Here is a 24,962-nt window from a genome sequence, read left to right as displayed (position 1 = left end):
TTTTAGTCTGGTTTAAAAATCAAATGAAACAATATGATGTTTTGGATAATCGTTCATCGTTGCAGCATACACACTAATGTGGGCCAGCAGTCATCTATCGTTTGATTGGCCTGATATTTAGCTGAAAACACTGTAGTGTGTACCCAGCCTAAGGGGCATATTCAATTGTTGGCATTTTCCGCCGCGAAAAAAGTATTAATACTAAGCCGGATTTCAGCTCAAAGCTCTGAGCAGCGAGCTGAAATCCACCGTGAAATGTACTGTAATAACGGTATTTACGCGCACTATTGCCGTAATGACGGTAATAGAGCGCGCACCGCGTTACACTGTATACACAGAACTGTTGCAACCTTAAAACAAAAAAAGTGTTAACCTGTTACAGCAGTAAGAGGCAGAAGTATGAGGCTTGCTTCAAGTTCATTAAGTTAATTATGGCTGATGAGGCATATTAACAATTGTGTGTGCCTGCATCGTATTTGATGGCATTTCCTAGGCTATAGATAAATACACAATATTACTTACCTGTTGTGCCCCTTTGTCTGCTGTGGTAAGGGAGGCTGCCCTAGCTCCTCACGCCAACATTGACAAAGGTCAACACATTGCCTGTAGGACAGATGCCCTTAACCCCAGCACCCTTGCCGAGTCAATTGGATTGCTGAACCCAAGATAAGAAAAACTGTATTTTTTTTTAATTTATGTTATTTCAAAGTAAATTTGATTTTCAGTTGAGGAAGGTACTAGCTGCTAAAATTTGTTTTGTGATTTACCATTAACCTGTTTAATTTCGTGAAAATAAAAACTACATTTGTGTTTTTTTGTTGTTTTTTTTTACAACTGCAACATCTTAGGTCTTCCACTACCATGAATAGTAAAAAGTAGTACGTGTTCTCCTAGTATTACCTCAGATAGATATATATTGAATAAGAACTACCTCCACAGGAAGCAACACCGACCGTGGGTTATACCTGTGAATTGTTATAGGCAAGAGACTATGTGTACGTCACACTAGACCGTAATAATGGATTATGGGGCCTGAAATAATGATCCACTTGGACAAGTTAGATTCCCCTGCACCAATGAATGGGAAGACCCAAAATGGCGGCTAAATTTACAGTCTGCCGTAATTAGAACTCAGGGGGAGTATCGAGGCCGGTGACGTATTGAAACAATTGACTAGCAACTACAGTCTGATTGGACGGACATCTTTCATACGTCACGAGCAAAAGAATGAGTTTAAAGGTTCTCCCTATCCCCAGGACACATCCATGCCTCAATCTCCCGCCCCTTTTCACTCTCCCCTTTCTCCTCTGTGATTTGTCTGCGAGCGCTCAAGCCACACCCACTCACACCCATTCAGCTTCGTGATTGCGTTATGACTGCTGTCAGTCAAAGAATGGGTAGGCGTGATTTGGTCGTGGGTTGCATAGCAGCAGCTCTGTGAGACCGGCGGTGGCGTCAGCTCCTGTCAGGGGCAAACGGAGAGACGGAGCGTCCGGGCACTGGAGTCTCCCTGCCCCAGGAGAGGCGGCGTCCACTCCGTTGGGGTCGGGGCTAGTCACGGTGAGTACTTGAGGGTGTCGTTACCGTGTGTTAGAGCTCGGAGGCCCCTGAAGGGAGTAAATCTGCAGGCAGGTGTGAGGAACTCTGTGTCCGTATTGTATGTAGTGCCAGGCTATAACCAATGTGGAGTCCTGGAGGTTAATGGCAAGTGGATGTTATCTGACAGACTTAAAGGTGGAAGGTTCAGTTGCTTGTTTGTAATATATATATGTGTTTGATACTTTATTATTCATACTGGTGATCACTTTGTGTACGCTTTTATTGGGAAATAGGAAAGGGTATTAAAAGTTAAAGGTTTGCTGTAAATTCAGCTCGCATAGGACTGTGATCTCTGATTGTGCAGAAAGAAATTGTCATTTATTTCAAGAAAACATTGCACGTTCAATAAGATATTCCATCTGAAAGAATTTTCATGTGACTTGCTGTTGCTCATCTTTGCATCTTGTTCAATTTTGTTTTTTTATTCCCAAAATATGAGCAGGATGCAAAGTTCCTTTAGGAAATGTGTTATGGAAACTTATTTTTATTCTGTAGTGAAGACACCAGATACACTACATGTAAATAATGCAGCTTCTAAAACAATGTTCATGCATTTAATCTTTGATAGGGACATAAGTAGTGTTTGTATTTGGCCTACTGCCATCCTTCTTTAACCTTTTTTCTTAAACTACAGAAAACTTAAAACTATTAATGCCATTTTACAGTTTTAAGCCTGAGAAACGTGAGGTAGGGTTTCACATATTTTTAAGAACAGCATTGGAATGAGGAACTGTAATGAATTGGCTTTTTAATTGGTTGTTTGCAGACACAAGTCCGAATTAGCATGTTTCATAATTATGGTTCATTTTAAAGACTAACTGAAATGAATAACTTACTGTGTGACCAGTGGATGACTGTTAGCTGTATTTCATGGAGGTGAGCACAAACTTGTCTTTTTGATAGTTTTGTACCATTGATTATGACTCAGACACAAAGACCTTGTTCTTTATAATTTTTTTAAAAAATTCAGTATAATCTGCAAGAAAATAGTTTTTTTTTTTTTGTTTTTTTTTAATGTAATGCATTGTAGACTATATATTGACTTGAAGTGTTTTTGGATGGCTGCGGACCTTCTACTATGGTTTGACTGGCGTGAAATTGCAATCATTGCTCTGAGTTGAACAGAGTGCATAAAAAATCATGGTGTTTAAAGAAACAAGACAGCATAGGCACCGTGGGGTAAATGTATCAATCTCCGGTTTCTTCAACTCGCGGGAGTTCGGCGAGATGACAGCTAAAATTTAAAGCGGCGCTGCCTTGTAAAGGGAAATGTTTGGCACAGAAGAGCAAAGGGTAAAACAATAATTGTGAAAAGCAATAGCAGAAGTACTCTAAATATTGAAAAACACATTTTTCACCCTTTAAAGCAACTCAAATGAATTTGAAAAAAAAAAAAGCGCTAGATTACTTGTCATAAGTTAGCAATTAGTCACCTGTGATAAATTGTTGGTGCTCGTGTAGCTTGAATTAACCAATGAATAGCTTTAATGTTTAAAAAGGCCACTTTTTATTCCTGTTACTTTGGCACAGTGGTGATAACAAGTGAGCTGTCTGACCGTGTCAGAAGTGTTTGGTGATAATAGCACAAGACCTCTAAAGGGTGCAAGGTCATCCCCTAAGACCTTGGCATCCCAGTTTCAACAGAGCGTAATGTTATTATGAAGTTTGCTACTCCTGGAACTGTATTAAACCTCACTGGAAGTGGGGGCAAAAGAAAAATCTATGAGGGAAGTCTTCGAAGGTTGGTATGAACTGAGGGGGGGGGACCACATAAAACAACCAAAGAGCTGAATGTTGACCTGAAACAACCTGGAGTGATGGTTTCAACCCGTGCCACACATCCACACACTAAACTAAGAAGGGCTTTTCAGGCGCAAGCCAAGGAGGACCCCACTACTGAAAAAAATACCTAAAAGGGAATGATTTATCTTTGCCAAAATGTACCTAGACAAACCACAATCCTTCTGGGCAAATGCTATGTGGATAGACTACAGCAAAATAGAGCTCTTTGGCAGTGTTTTGTATAGAAGCGACAAAATGAAGCTTTTAAGGAGAACACTCTACCTACGGTTAAACATGGTTGATGATCAATAATATGGTGGGGCTGCATCTGGTACTGGAGGCCTTGAATATATTGAAGGAATCATGAAATTGGAAGATTACCAAAACATTTTAGAGGGAAATGTGCTACCCAATGTAAGAAATCTAGGTTTGGGTCGAAGAACATGGGTCCTCCAGCATGATAAAGACCCAAAAAACATCCAAAAGAATGATTGAAAAGGAAAAATATGTACTGTGTTAAGCAGATGCGCAATGAGTCCTGGGGGAATATTTGCTAAACTGCAGGTTTGAAAAAGTGGAGATGTTGCCTATAGCAACCAATCAGATTGTAGTTATCACTTAGTACATTCTACAAAATGTCAGCTAGAATCTGGTTGCTATATGCAACATCTCCACTTTTTCAAATTTTCAATTAAGTAAATCTAGCCCCTGATCTCAATCCAATTGAAAATCTTTGGAGAGAGCTGAACTCTGCCATTGGTAAATGGAATCCTGCAAACATTCAAGAGCTTCAACAAATTGCAATGCGAGAGTGGGAGACACCAGCAGACAGGTGCAAGAAACTTATAGATGGCTACAGGAAATGTTTGGAGACAGTCATAGTTGCCAAAGGATGTGCAGCAAAATATTAAAGGGTGCCTTTAATACTGTCCATATTGTTATATTTTGTCTTTAATATTACATCTTGTAATTTGAAAAGTGTTTTTCTTTTTTTGTTCATAACTTTGGATATTAAAATATTCTGATTATATAGGATGTAAGCTCTCATGAGCAGGGCCCTCTTTCCTTGTGTGCTCCTTCTACTATTCCATCACCCTCTCTACCTCTTGGCCTGCTTCGCTAGCCCTGTTTTCCCTGTTTTCTTAAGCTTCGGCCTTCTTCTCGCTGATTTCTACCATCCCTTTCACTATCTGTCCCAGAAATAATCTGATTTGCTTTATTTACCCTGTCACCTGTGTTTGTATATCTCTTTGTATCTTGTTGTGTCTTGGTTCTCTGTTTTCTGTATATGTAATGTATGGTGCTGTGGACCCTTTGTGGTGCCTTATAAGTCAAAGATGATAATAATGATATGACGTTGGTACATTTTCATTTATTTCTGAAGATATTGTACAGGGTATATAACAAAATTCAAGGTTGGCAATAATGTTGACCAGAACTGTATGTCTGTGTAGCCTAAAGCTGTTAAGCTTGATTTTCAACCCAATCTGTTCCATATAGGAGATGTGGCACTTTGGTTTTTTTAAAAAAAGAAAAAAAAAAAAAGACTTGGCTGGAGAGTGGTACAATAATGAGTGTCGGCAGGCAACACTGAAGCATTGTGGAGGCTCCTTGCAAGTTTCTGGCTATATTTCAGTAAATAGAGTTGGGGATTTGGTCAGGATTAATGGTGTCCTCAATGCTGAGCAATACAGGCAGGTACTTATTAATCATACAATACCATCAGGGAGGCGTCTTGAGTTGCTCCAAATTTATTCTTTAGCAGGACAGGGACTCTGGCTATATATTTAATGTCATTAAGGGCTATCTTCATCGTAAAGAAGAACAATGAGTTCTGGAAGTGATGATATGGCTGCCACAGAGCCCTGATCTCAACTTCATCAAGTTTGTATGTGAGGATACCACCCTTAGCTGGGATGGCAGTTACACTCTGTGGGATCAACTCACTCGGGTAGACCAGAAAATATATCCAAAATAAGGCTTTATTACGACAGCACAGCACCACAAGATGTTCACAAGATATAGGATAAATGATGGTATATACCCTCCAGCAGCCTCTTGCAGTCAGCACTCCAAAGTAATAATCTCAGTCTCTTTCAGAGTTTTATCCTCTCGCAATATCACCAATACTGTTTAGATAGACAGTTACCATGTCGCACAGCCTGGGTTACTGGCTCACACAGACCCTGTCCTGGTAGTTTCCTCTAGCTGCAATCCAATGCCTGCCCAGAGTTCTTTTTGCTGATGTCCAGGATCCTCCAAGCTAGAATAGCTCTCTTGGAATTCTGCTCTCCTTATATTCTTGACTGTATACACATGGAGTAGGGTCAAATGTCTCAATCTTCCCACCTTTCTGCAGGGGTCTATCAATGGATTCTTTAACTGTTTGGCATACTGTCTGTTACCTTGATTATACAATGGAATGGCTTGACCCAATTAGCTATTTGGCTGGATACATTAAACAAAGGGTTACAATATAACATCAAGGAATGACACTTCATGCTTGCGTGAAACAGCAATACATTTGACATATTGTATCTGCAACATTACGCAATTTGAGTCTGTGATACATTTTTATACTATAACATTTATATTGATACATGTTAATATATTTCCCAATGCTATTTCAGCCAGTATTACTGTGAAGGCACATTGCAAAATATCTAGAAAGTATTGCCTAATTACCTCTCAGTTTGCCTGTTGACCAAGCTAATTAATGTGGGCTGCTAGCTAGCTATGTCAAGTCACTCGGACATTGTTATGATTACAAACCAGATCTAAGCCATGCCTCATGACAATGGACATTTGAGACAAATAGTAACTACCTTGGTTAACACAAGCATTATATGTATTGTTATATTTCTAATACATACAATATTTCAGGTAATAGCAAGTGCAAATTGTACCTAATAACATTAAATAATACACATAATACACTGTGCTCTGGTATATTTACTTAGACTGGGCCAAGGATTAAAAAGTACATTAAACTGTGAGAAAACTGTGATGAATAAAAAGTTCAGTCCAGTAGCACCCCGTTTCCTTTGATTACATGAAGGGACAGAAGGATTTGAGCAAGCCTACATCCGCAGAAGATCTGTGGTTGGTTCTGCAAGACATTTGGAATAACCTCCCTGCATAGTTCCGTCAAAAACTGTCCCAAGTGTACCTAGAAGAATTGATGCTGTCTTGAAGGCAAAGGGCGGCCACTACAAATATTGATTTGATTTAGCTTTCTCTTCTGTTCGTTCACTTTGCATTTTATTAAATGATAAAAATAAACTATTAACACTTGTATTTTTGAAAACATTCTTATTTTGCAGCATTTTTTCCACACCTGCCTACAACTTTTGCACAATATTTTACATTTGCCACTTCATAGGGGGTGCCAAGATGGAGACCAGGCTAAAGAAGTGCTCTGAAGTGTTCCCTGTTTGGGGAAATATTTTCACAACAGAACCCTTCCTGTAAAGCTTGATGCAAAATAAAACCACTTTTTTTTGTTCACTATTTTTCGACATTGTGACTGTCAATATTGCTGCTATCGACAGTCACAATGTCACCATTTTAAACTGGTTGACAAAATAATTGTCGACATTTACACTGTCAACCTTTTGTCGACTGTATAAGTGTACAACATGTTCACTGGCGGCGGAATGATTACATCCTCTTGATATAGATAAGTCTGTCTATATGGTAAACTGCATCAATAATCCTAGTAGCAGTGGCGAAAGCATGGAGAGAAGTTTCAATAATGGATTCAAAATCTGCCCTGTAGCTTAATTGTTAGCAATGCCGGCACATCTCTTTAAGGGTGGTTCAGGGATCATGTATCCCTTGTCAGATCAAGAAAAGGAGACCCAAGTTCTTCCAACAGAGCGAACAGTTATATACTCTTTAGCAAGAGGATTGCTTTAAGGATGCTGTGAAGGTGTGTGAGAGCTATTTGACTGCCTATGAAACAGTATGAATAGGGGCAGCACGGTAGCTTGCTGGTTAGCGCTTCTGCCTCACAGCACTGGGATCATGAGTTTGATTCCCAACCATAGACTTATCTGTGTGGAGTTTGTATGTTATCCCTGTGTTTGCATGGGTTATCTCCGGGTGCTCTGGTTTCTGTCCATACTCCAAAAACATAGTACTAGTAGGTTAATTGACTGCTATTAAATTAACCTTGGTCTCTCTCTGTGCGTGTTGGGTAATAAAGGCTGTAGGCCCCAATGGGGCAGGGACTGATGTGAATGAGTTCTCTGTACAGCGCTGCGGAACTAGTGGCGCTCTATAAATATATGATAATGATAATGTAATTCTTTTGTTTAAGAGGGCAGCAAATCTAGATTGTCGCCCTTCATTAGTGTTGAGGAAACTGACCCCAGAATGTCTGGATGAGGACCTGGAAAGTCCGTTTCCCCTTCAGCATGAACTTGGCACAGCAGAGGATATACTGCTCTAGAGAGATCCCCTTTTCTACTCAGTATTTTTAGGATTCTGTTGGTTTCCTCTTCTGCTCTACAGGCTGAGAAACTGCCTCAATTAAACACTCCATTTTTATAAATAACCAAATTAATTCATAATGTGTAATGGAGTGAGGTGGCTTCAAAAAACATTTTTGTTTTTCTACCGAACGCTTTTTTTTTTTTTAAAAAAAAATGGGCATGCTATTTTGATCAGTGCCAAACTTCAAGTTTCTGGCGCAAGGTTGCTTTGTGACCACACTGGTATTACAAGTCTTTGTCGCACACATTTTGTACTTGCATAAACAATTAAAGTTCTTACAATCCTAACATACACATAATGTCCCAGTTTAACTCACACTCTTTTTATATACATTAAAAGCATTTTGACTATCTACTTAGGGATGAATCAATTCTATTTAATTTATATAGCTTGGTTGTCAAGGAGAGCTACAGCAATGGGGTTGTTGGTGTTGTCATGCTGCATAGAAAGTGGCCTAGTTTATATGTACTTATTTCTAATTTTTAACTTGCCTCACGTGCATTGTGATGTTGTGAGACAAGATTGTGTGTATGTTCTAAGTAATCAGATTCTGAAACATTGCTTATGAAATTAAAATGCATGTATGTCTTTTTTGTTTTTTTTGTTTTAAGGTTTCTTGACTAATCTGGAAAGCATTAATTTTGTTTTCAGATTGTTTGAAATTGGCATTCAATTGATTACTGTTTTGCTGGTTAAATAGAAAGCAAGCAGGATTTTGCAGGAATTTATAATCTGCAAATTTTAATGTGTTTTGAGGATTAGGGATGCCAACTAGCAACAGCTAATGCATATTTGGCAAGCTTCCCAAAATAGCAACACAACATGCAAAAGGATCTACTACTTGCCCAATTAGAGTATGTGCAGATGATATTGACTCTTATATACAGGTGCATGTGTGTGCTCAGTTTAGGTTTTGTTTTTTAATTTAGTGGGGGGTATTCAATTGTTCCAAAATCCTGCCGCGTAAAAACTACTACCGTTATTGCGGTAGTAGTTAGCTGGATTTCAGCTCAGGGAGCTGCGATCTGAAATCCAGCGAGAAAATTACCATAGTAAAGTTTTTTTTTTCTGCGCACGATTACCATAATAACGGTAATAGTGCAAGGACCGCGGGATTTTTGGCGTTTCCGCCGTCAATTGAATACCCCCCAAATAGGTGAATTTGCGGAAGCCAACCCTTGGGCATGGATACACTTTTAAACATTTGGTTTTAGTTGTATCATCGCACATGAAGTAGTCGCAGAACAATATTGACTAGGAGACAAGGGGGAGCTGATTTCAGTCGTTTGAGTGGTGAACGGACTGTAAAGATCCTGATGAAACTTCTTGGATAATAGGTTTCAAAGTCGTATAGAAGTCTGAAGATTGTAGTTATTTTGTGACACCAATAAAATTTAATTTAGAAATCCTCATTGGTGTCACAGATTTTCTTTTTTGTAGTTCTTCTCTGAACCCAGAAATCAAGGAGATCAGCATTGTCATTTTCAGTGACCCCCCCACCCCAACAGCCTTATAGCTGTAATTGAAGGATAGGAAGAGCTGCTGTTGCTAGATAACAATCCTCATTCCCTAGAACAAATCATTAAGTTTGCAGATCCCTTTGATCCCATCTGGAAAAGTACCGTCAATAGTAGGGGAGGGGAGCGTAAAGGTTCTGTCCAGCGAAATATTAAAGCGTACATTCACCAAGCTCCTGGGGATCACACTCTGGGTTCAAATCTCTGAGTTTGTGTGCTGGAGGAGGTTATAAAAAGATTTACATCCAAGTTGCCAAATGCCTGGATGTTTATAGAATAATTTAGTCTTCAAGGTGAGGGTTAGAAATCTTCTTGTTATATTGGTTAGTGAGTCCACTGTCTTGTTGAATTCTTTCTGATTCATGGAGGAAAATTTTGCTTGAGCATAAGCCATTTCCAGACCTTGATGGCCTCCTAGCAGGATGGGAGGGACAGCAAGAAACCTCCATTTATATAGGGCATTGCAGAAGAATAAACTCCACATGAATGTGATGTGGGCCAGCAGTTTGAGAGCTAATTCGGCTGCTATTGGCTCAATTTAATCTTTATTAAGTTGATGTTACTCCCTTAGTTCATCAGGGAAATTGTAGTACACTATTGGAGTTCAGAATCTGGCTCCCTAGAAAAACGTTTGGTGCTCTGAGGAGTGATAAATGTTGAAAAACCAGGGATAATGCTATCCTACTTATCACTTGTGCCATGTGTTGTCATTCTTGTCCTCTAATCTCAAGCATTCACCCTCAAACTCCTGGTTCTGAGAATATCTGTGAGGGGAAACCTAAGCTGGTGTCAAGTTGAAACCTAGGACAATGGTTTGAGAAGGAGTGAGCATATATTTTATAAAACACAGGTCTGATATTCCAAGGGTGGCGTCACTGTGTGCTAATAGTCTGGAGGTCTGAATGACCTAGTAACGTGTCGTCCAGATATACAAATCTGTCAAATCCCACCTCCTGTAACAAGGGACTTACTTGTGAAGATGTAAGGAGCTATTGTCAATCTAAATACCATCACTGTCCATTGTAACCCTTTATTCTGCTATTGTGGTCTTGACTTTGGTTGATAAACATGAAATGGAAAGCACTGGTTAGGTGTGCCTTCATATAATAATGTACTTTCCCCACAGGAACCGCAATTCTAACAAACCTTTCATGTGGAGGTGTCTGATAGGGAGGTACTTATTTAAGGATATTGTATTCAAAACCTCTTGATTCTTTATTGGCAATAAATGATCAACCCAGTCCCGAGTATATGTAGCAACAATTTCTATTTTCTCATGTAAATAGTCCTAGGTAGTGAAATTGGGAAGAAACATTTCTGAAATGAGAAAACGTTTGAAGGGTAAACGTAGGCCAGCAGAATAATACGTTTTTAATATCCATTTATCCTTTGTAATATTTAAACAGGTTTGATAAACTTGCTGATGGGGGAAGGTGGGCTGCTTCAGAGTGTGTACTCTCTTGCAATTACACCTCTTGTTGGCATATGGCCAACTCCTCCTGGAAAACTACCACTGCCCATAGCCCCCACACCTAGGCTTATGTTTGCCTCCAGATTTGTACCTCTGAATTATCCACCTATGGCAAGTGCTTTTTGGATGCCTTTTTCAGAAGTCCACCTAGTCTTCATTTATTTTCACTTTCTCTATGAACTTTGGGCCAAATGAGTCCAAATTATATAAATTGGGGAACTTCACTTCTGACAGGATGGACCGCCTATGCCACCCAGTTGCTGCTGGGAACCGGCTGGGCTTACTTTTCCACCGTTCCCTTTCGTTATCCCAAATGCGCCCTCTTGCTGCATTAGGAGGGACTTACAAATGCTGCCACAACTGTACTCCTTACCAGCATCCAGTACTGGGTTTCTTCTGGGTAACTGACGCTGTAAGTGTACCCTGTTACTGGTGTACCTGGGCTGGTACTCCTGACCTCTTACTATGGATCAGGGTTGCTGTGGCTGGATCCCCCCTGGCCTATCACACTTATCAGAGCTGCAGGGTAGCAGGTAGAGTGGTGGTACCGGAAAAGCTGGGTTCAAACCTCAAACAGCCAGGAACGGATTAGATTTTGGTCTAATCTGTAGGCCACTGGATTTTCACCATGGAATATATTCTCAAGCAGGTATTTGAAGCAAGAGATGTTTATTTGCAGTCACACTGATTGGAGGTACCAGTGCTAAGGTCAGATGAAATCTGAAGAACAGCCTTTAATACAAAACAGTCCTGTTTTTATACACATTTGAACACCGCCTCACTGGGTAAGCCAGCCCCCTTGAGGTCTGAGATATTTTTAGAATCTGGATGTAACTTGTTTACCAAAACAACATGGATTTACCTGCAATGCAAAGCTAACAATATTTACACTTATCTGTGATATCCTTAAACCTTGCTGTGACTTCCTGCATCTTATTTCAGAGGCAGGAAATCTACTAGCAAGTCAAAGGGTCTAACATGCATCCTTTCTTCTAACAGTTGCAGAATACACATTCCCAAAGAAAGGTACAAACCCCAAACAAGCCACAAAGGCTTATTGTATCAGATATATACCTCCAGAAATAATGCATTTCCTCTAGTAAGGTTAAACAAGAGAAATTTCTTCCCCTTGTATGAGAAATAAAGATTCCTTTTTTCAAAACACCCACAATATAAAAAATAAGTACATTTGCAATTATATAGCTAAGTGCCCTGCGCTTTTTCCTTTGAATAAATTTATATCAGAAGTTACTTGTAAGTAGAGATGGTCACCTACCCCCGTGTTTTGGTTTTGTATTTGGTTTTGGATCTGGATTACCGTCGTGTTTTGGTTTTGCAAAACCGCCATTGCGTGTTTTGGTTTTGGTTTTGTTTGGTTTTGTTTTGCTATTTTTGAAAAAAATAAAAAAAAATTTGGTCTAAAATAACCTAATTTAGTGCTCCACCAGTTTCTTAGATAAGTGAGGTAATTCTAAAGCTAATAAATTATGAAAAAAAACAGTTTAATCCCTGGTAGGCCGTCCTTAATTCGAACACTTGTCTGCAAATTATACAGATAGACCTGGTTGTCTACCTCCTCCATCTTTGATTATTGGCATCATCTTTGGGTGTATATTACACCCTCCACTTGTAGTGGAATATAAAAAAAGCAGCCTGCACAGACTGTGGAACTAGAAAGTAAAATTAAATGGACCACTGTAGCTTGGTGGCTATCTATGCCCCCCCCCCCCCCCCCCCGCCCTCCACTTGTAGTAGAATAGAAAAAACAGCAGCCTGCATAGACTGTAGAACTAGAAATTTGAATATACAATGAAATGGACAAAGGCAGTTTGGTATCTGTCTGCATCAGATCCCCTCTCCACTAGGAGTAAAATAGAAAACTATTCAGCCGTTATATAATCTAGAATATAAATAGAAATTGAGAAAGGCAATTTGGTATCTGTCTGCATCATAATCATTAACATACTTATTAGCGCCCTCGTCACCTCCATAAATCTCCCCCTCATCCTCTTCTATTTCCAAAGTGGCATCCTCAATTTGTGTATCAGCGGCTACACTCGGGCTGTTCAGGTACACATCAGCAGAACTGCTGAAAGGGCCCTTCTTTATGGGTACACTAACAGAATGGTCACGATTAGACATACCACTGTTGGATGGACTCTCCACAGGGATTGGTGTCATTTGTGAATCAGAGCAAACATTATCCTCTAATGCCTTACTGTTATCTTGCAGCTCGGCTTTGACGCGTAACAGTAGTTGTGCACCAATTGTAAGCTCGGTAACTTTTTGGGATCTGCCACTAATAGGCAAAGGTGAAGGCCTCATTCTCTCTTTGCCACTGCGTGTGTAGAATGGCATGTTGGCAATTTTTTTTATCGGCACTTAACTTTTGCTTAGTAACACTTCTCTTTTGCTTCAACACTGTAAAAAAAATTTTGGGTGTGTGTTTTTTGGACTGATTTCGAAACACTGTGTAGTTTGACATTGCCTTGCCCAGATGACGTACTGGGAACACTAACATCAGGCCTGGTGACAGAACCTGGTTGCTCATTCTGATCATATGTGGACTGCTTTGAATCCATTCTGAGCCCAAAGCACTGTGGAGTGCTAAAAATTATTTGGTAAGATACTGCTGACAGATAGTAATTTTGACAGCCAGAAATATTTAGGCAAAATAATGTGGGACAACCAAAAAGCACTTTGAGTGCCAAATATTGAAAAAAAACAACTCCTCTATCCTCCGCTTCTATAGCGATTTTTGTTAGCACAATTGGTTTCAGAATATTGTATTCTCTGTACCTGCTCTAATCAGCCTGTGACTACACCCTGCTCTCTCCCTCTGTCAAATGGGTGATAGATTGCTGGGGAGGCGTGTATTTATAATCTTCAAGTATCGCGAGAACCGAGCCCCGAGATCCGACGACGTCACAATGCCGTTCGGCTTCGATTTGGATTCCAAACGGGCGGGAGAGTACCGAGCCTACTCGGATACCCAAAGTTCGGGTGGGTTCGGTTCTCGGGGAACTCAGCCCGCCCATCTCTACTTGTAAGGGATCCAGTCACACCACTAAATCTCTTTTCTAGGGTCATCTGGACCTGAGGGGTATAGGTCACTCTAAATGACTTTCAAATAATCATGGCAGCTCTATTGACCATTTCTTAAGAGTATTATCTTAGAAGCTGTTGGTTTGTCAAGAAAGACGGGCAGCCATTGGGTTTGCGGCCATATTAGGTATCCGCAAAACTTGTTGGGTACTTGAAAGAGGGTATTTTGAATTCCTGCTGGTCAGTTATGCTTTCTACCACCATTGCAAGCCTAGGCACCACAGTGTCATTCATTTCTTGGAAGTTGGGTGACCTAATAAAAGCATTTATTTTATCAGGTATAATTAAATATACTTGGCAACTTGTGTCATTGCTTTATACAGTAGTTTGGCTAAAACTGATATATGCTGGATACGCACTACAGATATTTTTTCCAATGTGTTATCTACAATAATTTTACCATCCACTTAATAAAAAAATCCTGATAAGCATGCGGATTCATGTGTACGTACACACTATACATGTTTTACAAGATTTACCCTCAGATCTGTGCTCTTCATCTGTCATAAGAATCAGCTGAAATGATCATGACTCTGTAAACTCTTTGGAGATCCTGATAGTGACTGCATACACACTGCAGGATCAGAATGACATTGTTCCATCTTTGAAAGAGATTTTTAGTTTGGTTCAAAAATTGAATGAAACGATATAATGTGCTTTTGAATGGTCGTTCATCGTTGCAGTGTACACACTAATGCAATATCTGGCCAAACAGTCATTTAGCAGGTGATTAGCCCGATATTTGTCTGAAAACCTATCTGTGTACCCATTTTAAGTCTTTAAAGTCTCCACACCTGTTTAAGGTTATCGTGTAGATTTCTTTTTTTTTTCCATTTGCCTACTGACCCAAGTCACAATGGTTATGTAAATACAATTGCATGTAGTCTCATTACTTAAGATAGATACATTTATATCTTAATATACATAATTTTCCATTGTCATAGTCCTGTGCAATGTCTTTTTATAGTGTATGAACTCATAGGGATTAAATGAGTTCATACATTTAATATATTTGTAATGTAGAACTTAACTTTATTGATGGGAAGATTCTTAAAGTGCAATGTATTCTTGCAGCATCATATTATGTGATTGAAGGTTCTGAGTGTTCATCGTGTAAATGGTTGTTGTTGCTGTGTTTTCCAATTACATTCAGTAAGGTTCACTCGGTAAACTGGTTTCTCTTCTTGTCCAATCAACGCTCAATAAAACCTTTACCCCTCTTACATCATCCTGTCCATTAAGTGTTTGGTCCATGCGATTAAACCGTACGCTACTCGTTCTGTATTTGCTTGTCCTTACTGTTACTTTGGGCAAATAAGGTAAAAATCTTGAATGACAGACGCACAAAGCAGATAACTTGTTGCTGACAAGTGCAGGTATAATTCTGAGTTTTAACAGAGTATGTGGTTTGATTTTTTTTTTTTAATGGTAGGGATTTTGTTTAGAATATGATGTTGTTATATAGGAGTTTTTCCAAGCGTAAAATAATAGATGAAAAGATCTTGACGTTCCTTTGTATACCTGGACCAGCCCATCAATATCCGATTGCATGAGAGCGTGAGTCTTACTCTACATGCATATAAAATGCAAATGGACAGCATTAATAAACTTTGGTCTCTAACACTCATGCTTAAGAATGTGAGTTACAGGTGAGATAATGTTTGACACATCCCTAGCAGGCTTGTATGTAGTGCTTTCGTTATAAAATTGTCAGTTTTACTAAAGTTGACATGGCAATTGTATGATCATCAGTGAGTAGTCATATAAAGGGTACCAGTCAGTCACTTTAATACCCATAGATTTTATTTTCCTACTTTTTATAGTAAGAGGTGACACGTAAATGTTTTTACATTAACGGTTTGTTTTATAAGGTTTTACATACTCATGCTGTATATTATAAAGAGATTTGAAGTCATGTTGGACCTCTCAGCTAGACAAAGTGTGTCTTCAGGTATTTGAGTTTGGTACAAGGTTCTCTGTTCATGGTACAGAAACTGTGCCTAGATGAAATCTCCATTCACTGTGCAGTGACAGTTCAACATGTGGAGAAAGGAGTGCAACTTGGCAAACCTTGTTTTGAGGCCTTAACATATGGCAAGTAAGTACCCACTTATACTATTATAATATGCTGTATTATATTATACTATATATTTTTTTTTTTCTTACAGCGTCTTTGTAAATACCCCCGCAATTGGCAAACAATGTAAAGTATATCTTACTGTGCTTTCAAATTCTGTTTCTGTGCTAAGCTTCATAGTTTACTTTACCTTGCATACATGTGAATGTTGGTCTACAGATTATACTAGATAAAATCTGGAATTGTCAACCACCCATTTAACTTTCCTTGATTTTATACTGTTTCTAGGGGTTCCTTCTTTCCCTGATTTTTGAACCCAAGTTCACATTTTATCTAATAGAATAGAAATGGTTCTCTTACCAAGTCTACCTTGTGCAAATAGTTTTTATATGCTGAAACAAATGGTTTTGTCACTTGCTTATTGCCTTTTCCCTTAGTAAACAGCTAAGATGTGTTTAACCACCTCCCCCTCTCCCCTCATCTTATACATTCCTGGCAAATGATTGCATTTAATACTATGATGTATCAGAGAGAATGGAAACAATCACAGTACAGTGAAATGTTTATAAATAAAGGGAAAAAAGTTTAGCCATTTTACAATTTGCTACCAGCAGTTAAAGCACCAATTCCATGAATACAATTTGTTTTTTAGTTTTTTTTATTTTCCATAAATTACTGTAGCAGGCTATAAGATGAATTTTGGGGATTTCCATTTGTCTGGTTTGTTTCTTCAGGCTGCAGTTAATAATTTATAGTTTTGCAAGGTTTGTCATGTGACTACCATGGCAAATGATGGTTGGAATGTGCCTGTTTGCACTGTGCTATCCCCCCTCGCCTTCTTCCACCTATGCCATCACATGACATGCTGTGAGTTTGTGTGTGTGTAACTGTCAGCCATACTTGTCTGCCTTCAAGAGAGATTTTGAAAAGGAGATGATTTGTAGGACCGCTAAGAAAAATGCATGCTTAAAATGTACTTTACTTGCTAATTAAAGGGGAAAAAATGCTCTATGGCATTGCTGCTTTAAATATTACTTTAAACATTACTTGTCAATGACTGATGGAACAGTATTTTCCCCAAACTTGAATCCATTTTGAAAGGTTTGCGATCACAAATAGAAATTGTATTATGTGATTTTCAAATAGGTGATCGTATGTTGCATTGTTTGGCTGCCAATTATATACAAAGTGAAAGTTTATAATACGATGGACAATAATGTTTGTGTATAGCATGTTTAAGCCTGCTGTCAACTTCATTATGTCTGCACATTTTTGTGAGCTAAGCAACATAATATCCATAGAAAGACTGGCACATCACCAAAACCAATTAACTTGTTTTATGATTTTTACAATGTGCATATTCTCTACATATCCTATGTCTACGTATCGGTATCGTGTTCTTGCTGCAATGCTGTTTATAGAAAACTACCTCTTGTCATTATAGAATATTGTCATTAACATTATCTGCTCTGTCCTTTTACGGCTTGCTAATTTTATTCGCTATCCATGGTTTTGGTGACATTTGTAGAGACTTTCAATTTTCCTGAATTTAGTGGGGGAATGTTGATTACGTATTCTTCTTGGTTTGTTCTGACTGGTTAATAACAATAAAAAAAATAATCCAATGTACCCCACAACTCTTAAATTTAAGCTCATTTGGACAGGGCTACCTTTAGTCATATTTTTTTTTTTTTTTTTTTTTTTTTTAAATCTTGATTCCCCTTCATGTACAGCACTTTGTAAAGTTGTGACTGGATCACTGAAAAATAACTTATTTGTGGCTGGATCATGTGGAAATTTATTGTAGAAATGTATTTTAATCAGTTGCAGGCACCAATGTATAATTTGAATTGCACTTATCGTGTTACATTGGGATGTGTTTTGTATGGAAGTGTCATTATTTGAGTTTGTATCTTTGCTAGAAGTCGTCTGTTTGCTGATAGCAGGAAATGTTAAGTCGTGAAGTGACAATAACCTGTTTAGCCTGTATACCAGGCTGTCTGGCGTTACTGGATCTCGGATAATGCATGCATCAAGTTTTAGCACATAACAGAGAAGTGTAAATATTGTTAGCTTTGCATTGCATGTAAATCAATGTTTGGATAAACAAATTGCATCTTGATTCTAAAAATAGCCTGTGTGGCTGTGTTCAATTCGGTATAAAAAGCCCTGTCTTGTATTGAAAATTGTTGCTTCATCTGACCTGCTCCTGGTACCTTCATCCAGTGTGCGCAAATAGTCACTTGCTGTGACCTACAGATTAGACCCAAAATCAAATCCGTTCCTGGCTGTTTCTGAGGTTTGGACCCAACTTGGTACCACCGCTCTGTCCGCTATCCTGCAGCTCTGGTCAGTGTGATCGGCCAGGGGGGGATCCATCCACATCAACCCTGATCCATGGGAAGAGGTCAGGGGTACCAGCCCAGGTACACCAGTAATGGGATACACTCGCAGTGTCAGTTACCCAGAAGAAACCCGGTTCTGGATGCCAGTAAGGAGTCCAGTGGTGGCAGCATTTGTAAGCCCCTCCTACTGCAGCAAGAGGGCACATTTGGGATAACAAAAGGAAACGGTGGCAAAGTAAGTCCAGCCGGTTCCCAGCAGCAACAGAGAGTGGCATAGGCGGTCCAGCCTGTCGCACTAGGTATCTAGGAGCCTGATGGGCACATAGTTAGTTGTAAATACTCCCAGTTATTGCACTTATAATATTCAGCTCAGGACCGTGATTCCAGCTCCAATCATGAAACCTCCCTAACAGACCAGGTTTTAGGGTTATCCATGCTCCAGTACAGCTGACTTAATTTGTGCCTTAGTCATTCTGATACAATCACGTGTGCATGCATGGATATGCTTTAAACATGGAGGGCCTGATTCACTCATTAAGGAAAGTAAGGCAAAAAAAAAAGTAGGTGTTTCTCCGGGACAAACCATGTTACAATGCAAGGGATGCAAATTAGTTTATTATTTAGCACATAAGTTAAATACTGGCTGTTTTTTTTTTTCATGTAGCATGCAAATACTTGATAGCTTTATTACTACACTGACATTTAAAGTTTATTTAGGACATGCCCTACCTCAACTATAAATCTGCCATCATATTTAAATTTACATCCTCCTCCAATGCAACATGGTTTTGCCAAGGTACAAAAACAATGTGTGTTTTTTCATTAATGAATCAGACCCTGTATTTTAGAGCTGGGAACCACAGATTTATCTGGTCTTTATTTTTCACTGGCTCATCTAGATGGTCCACACATTGAACTTCATGGTGTACACTTAATCTTTGGAGATGCCTCAAAATACTAAAAGTGCATTTAAGGTTTTGCAGAGGCGGAAAGATCTAAATATGCGCACTGCAAATGTAGGAACATCTCATCAAAGTCTGACCTCTTTACCACTTTAGAACCACACCTTAAATATAATTTTCTCCTAAAATATTATTTTTTTTTGCCTCTTATGGTTTCCATTAATTGTGACAATGTGGTAACATAAACTTGTTTCTTTACATGTAGCTTTGGGTTGGGAGGTTTGTGTTGTCAATTTTGCAATTTATATATAACCCTCATAGAAGGAGCATTTAGGTGTGACGCCACAATCTTCCTGCCCAGTATAACATGAGCTCACATCCTTGTTCTGTTGGAGAACCGTCCTCCATACTACTGTCTGAATTTTAAGTTGGCCAAATACGCTACAAAATCGCAGCCAGTTGGCTTGATGATGGCATATTGAGCAGCCTCTGTATAATATAATTTTAACAATAAGATCGTTTTCCGGTTTGGCAGAAAATGTGTTTGAAAGGAGACCTCTACTGGCCTACATATGTTGTCACCTGCTAATCACACTAATTTGCTGCAGTGGGACCGCATGTTCTGAGAAGCAAATGTGCAAATCTCATCCAATTTGGACACACCTCCTGTATTTCAACTGTTATTGTTTGTGAGACTTTATGGGGCAGATTGTGATATGGTGCATAGTATGTGTGCTGATAGTCTATGCTTCATTATATCACATTGTGATGTTTCTATGAATGCAAACTGTATGCATTCATGTCCATCCAAATAGGCGTTCCGGATCCATTCCACATCTTGCTTTTTGTGAATCTGGGTATGTACACCGGGTGTTCAAGTAAAGCACAACAGTCTTGTACAATAGTTCTAATCTGTTTGCACTATAAGAATTCTTCATGAAAATAAATGAACACCCTAACAAACATCAGGTAGCAGGACATTTAACAGGAATGTGGACACTGTTTCTGTCCCTTTTTTTTTTTTTTTTTTTTTTTTTTTTTTTTTATATGGGGCTTTCTATTTTTCCCTCAAATGTTGATTGTATGTCTTAAACACGTTTTTAGTCTGGATCTGTTTGCCTCCTCTGTATAATGCAAAGACTGCTGCAAGGTCAAAATCCAGACTTTCATGCAGTTAATTTGCATGTTATTAACCTAGATCTACTGTAAATTAAAATGGTTGCTGAGCACATAATGCTTCTGTTAACATATCAGAGAACTACTATCTGTATTGCAAATACATTTGTTTTTTGTTTTCAGTCCTAATGGTTATCCAGCTTGCTACTCTTTCCTGCAAAACCCTGGTTTCTTCTGTTTTTGTTATATTTATGGCTATAGACGGAGGTGTTCATTTTGTTTGGTTGTATATTGAGCGCTGTACTCCACAGGCAGTATTGCCTAAAATGGGGGGTATTGTCAAAATACAAACTATTTTGTTTAAAACTAAACTGTGCAGAGGACAGATGTGGGTAAAGGTGTGTGTGTGTATATGTATCTATATATTGGTACACAGTTATTCTGTACACTTTTCTTCCTAACGTGATACTGGTGACACACCACTCACCTAACTAACATCACTGACTAACATTATACCACACAATGTGAAACTGGAATCTTCCTGCCCATATCCCCTTTAGAATGTCACAAACTGTTTTAATTTCTGCTGGAGGGTTTTCTTTATTTTTACTTTTTTTTTCTTGAAAATATAAATATATATTATTTTTTATTTATTTTGCATCCTTGACCATGGAAAGCTGTAATCCTAGGACTGGCAAAGAACCTGGATTTTCTTGTTTTAAGAGTCACGTCATGGAAAAGCAAATAGAAGGCAGCCGAGCTGCAGACAGCTGATTTCTTTTGGCATGAAAGACTACTGGATATCTATCCCATGTACAAAACAACTTGTGTGTGTGTGTGTAAATATATATATATATATATATATATATATATATATATATATATATATATATATATATATATATATATATATATATATATATATATATATATATATATATATATAATATATATATATATATTATAGAGATATATATATATATTATAGATATATATATATATATTATATATATATATATATATATTATAGATATATATATATATATATTATAGATATATATATATATATTATAGATATATATATATATTATAGATATATATATATATATATATATATATATATATATTATAGAGATATATATATATATATTATAGAGATATATATATTATAGAGATATATATATTATAGAGATATAGAGATATATATATATATATATATATATATATATATATATATATATATATTATAGAGATATATATATAGATATATATTATAGAGATATATATATAGATATATATATATATTATAGAGATATATATATATATATATATATATATTATAGAGATATATATATATATATATATATATATATATATATATATATATATATTATAGAGATATATATATATATTATAGAGATATTTGGAAAAATACTAAAGCCTCTTTAAAGCTTATGTCCTGGGGATGCAAGAGGAATCTATTTATTTTTTCTTTCTTTCTTTCTTTCTTTCTTTACCATCTTTTAAGAATATTTTTATTTTATGTAACTGTAACAGGATGGACTGCCTATGCCACCCTGTCTGTTGTTGCTGGGAACTGGCTGGGCTTACTTTGCTACTGTTCCCTTTCTTTATCCCAATTACGCCCTCTAACTGCCATAATCTGCTGCCACCACTGGACTCCTTAACGGCATCCAGAACCGCGTTGTTCTGGGTAACTGTTGCTGCTAGTGTACCTCCTTACTGGTGTACCTGGGCTGGTACCACTGACCTCTCCCTATTGATCAGGGTTGCTGTGGATGGATCACCCTGGCCCATCACACTAGCCAGAGCTGCTGGGTAGTGGGCAGAGCGGTGGTACCAAGCAGGGTCCAATCCTCAGAACAGCCGGAAACTGATTAGATTTAGGTCTAATTTTTAGGTCATAGGAAATACAGCAGGGAAGAAATTGTCAAAGCAGGATCTTGAAGCAAGTTTGAGGCAAGCATGTTTATTAGCTCGTGTCCTGATAAGGACAGTTCACACTGTTTGAAGGTACCAGTGATCAGAAAGTCAGATGGAATAACATTGATATATTTCATTACAAACCAGTGCTGTTTTATATAGTTTTGGGGCCAGCCCCCTGAACTCTATGGTGGCCCCAAGAAGTCTGAGTTTTTTTTAGTATGGGGTGCAACATGTTTCCCCAAAACATGTATTTAAATGCAATGCAAAGTTTTTAACAAAACTTACACTAATCTGCTATATCCGAAAACCACCTGTGTGCATCATTCGGACAGGATCTGAGATGCAAGATACAAGCCACACAGAGGCAGCGCCCTCTCTGCTGTGTATACAGGCTGAACAGATGTGTTGGCCATTGAGATGAAAAGGTCTAATTTAGCATGAGGGACTTTCTTTAGAAAAGTTATACCAATCCCATCATGACATCCTCTCTCAGAAGTTACAAATAAATACATCTGAAATTAATGCATTTCCTATACATAAATATAACCAAATGTAATAAAATGAGTACATTTCTAATACACAGTATCAAGAATCGGTACATTTGCAACAATATAAATTGACAGTGTGTGCTAATAATTTTAATATATTACAATAAGTTATGTATAAGTGATCCAGCCACAAGAAGGTATTACATAAAAACTAAACCAAGTAATGCAAACAAAAATGCTCATCTTCTGGAGGGAGGAAAAGTGGGCTCTCTCTGAGAGAGACTTTTATTTCTTGTGTAAAGAATAAATTCAATAATAATGCTCCCAATAAAACCTGGCTGTTAAACAAATCAAATCTGTACCAAGGAGTGTATAAAGCAGTCATAAATAAATTTATTTTTTTAGAACTTTTATGACAGAGGGGGGTGGCTATTCAGGATACTGAAGCATATTTTATAGTACTATGGAAAAAGCATAACTGTGTAGCTGGACAGTTTATATTTCCCAAATGAAGTACAATGCAAGAATTTACTGGGTAAAATGGCTGCTCTGTGCCTCCATGTTGACTGCAATGAAACTTGAGGGGCAGACAGGAGTGGAGGAAAACCATGTAGATGTAATTTTCTCACTGTTCTGCCTGTGCCACAAACTTCCAAAACTGCTTTCTAACGTTCCACATCCAACTTGCCCATCGCCTGACTTTCTATAAAGCCCTGAATCAAAGAGGTACTATGGTTATGCTACAGTATGGGTAAAACGGCAGCAGCCAATGACACGTTGCTTGGGGCGCGGCGGGGGGGGGGGGGGGCGGTTCAGTTTGACGTGAGGTGCCATGATGTGTCTTGAACAGTCCGTGGAGATGCTCCACCTCTGTTTTTTTTTTTTGTTGTTTTTTTTTCACACATCTGTGTTCATTTTCCGGCCCGTCCCATAGTGATGCGAGTAGAAAATGTGCAGCATTTTGTTACCGTATTGGCCGGCAATGTGCGCAGCTGGACATCAAGGTGATGTCCGAGATGTGTGCTTTTATCAGACCCAGACCAATCCAGGGTGCCAGACAATGCACTAAAAAGCCATTGTAATTCACACGAAAATGCAAGTTCATCACTGAGCTTCGAATCGTCCCCAATTTACAAAACATTATAATATAGTTGGGTATCTTTGATGTAAAGTGCAGATTACAAACACTTGATGAAACCGCAATAAAGTGGAAGGTAATACATATACACATCTATTTAGACATCCATGCTTGCATTACTTCTGCAAGCAACGTTGTTTTTTGTTAATGACTTTTGTCTTTATACCGTTCAAAAAAAATAATTCAAAATAATCCTCCACCATCCTTTGGTTGTTGATAGTAGGATCAGGTGGAGTTACGGCAGAGGTGTCACGGTTTTTGGTCAATTCTTAGACCAGACATCAAAATGTTGTGCTGAGTCATCTGCATCATCCATGAGTCTCTTGGGAAAGCGAAGTTTTGGGTTTTTGTTTTTTTTTGTTTTTTTTTCTCCTAGCAGCAGTTAACTGAGAAACTGTAGGAGGAGACGCTGCCCTCTCATGTAACACTTGAGCTGTCATCTTGCTCACCAGGAGCTCCTTGCATCTCTTCAGGTCTGGGTCAGTTGGAAACAAAGAGACATAGCGCTTAAACCGAGGATCAAGCACAGTCTTCAAAATGTAGTGATCCGGTTTTAAGATTTTGATAACCCTTGGATCCTGGCGAAGCAAATAAAGTACTTGATCTACAAGTCCAACATACTTAGCAGAATTGCTTTGTTTAATCTCCTTCAGTTTCTCAAGCTGCTTTTCCAAAAGTCTAAGAGAATCGCTTGACTCAAGCTAGCATTGTCTGAAATTCCTTCACAGGTGACTACTTCGAATGGTTTCAGCATCTTGCACAACACGGAAAGTATTCTCCACTGCGCTTGACTAAAATACATCGCCCCTCCTTTCCCAATGTCATGGCTTGTGGAGTAAACGTGGATGGCTTTTTGCTGTTCCTTGTTCCTCCATCTGCAGAAGCATATACAGGGTGGAATTCCACTTTGTCACCACTTCTTGCTTCAGTTGGTTGCAGCAGCAAGAGCAATTTAATTTGCCCTGCCATCTCCTACAT

The 24,962-nt window shown here is 38.4% G+C and overlaps 1 protein-coding gene across 1 annotated transcript in view; it reads left to right on the top strand.

The window, feature by feature from the left end:
* The first annotated feature begins 1,401 nt into the window (after nt 1–1,401).
* The window catches only part of RNF41 (ring finger protein 41), a 44,609-nt gene continuing 21,048 nt past the window's right edge, over nt 1,402–24,962 (top strand). The window contains exon 1 of the mRNA XM_075199588.1: nt 1,402–1,560. The gene's annotated coding sequence lies outside the window, so the exon portion shown is untranslated. The remainder of the gene's footprint in view (nt 1,561–24,962) is intronic.

This window comes from Mixophyes fleayi, chromosome 2 (assembly GCF_038048845.1).
Source record: "Mixophyes fleayi isolate aMixFle1 chromosome 2, aMixFle1.hap1, whole genome shotgun sequence".
Taxonomy (NCBI): Eukaryota; Metazoa; Chordata; class Amphibia; order Anura; family Limnodynastidae; genus Mixophyes; species Mixophyes fleayi.
This window is presented reverse-complemented; position numbering and strand designations above follow the sequence as displayed.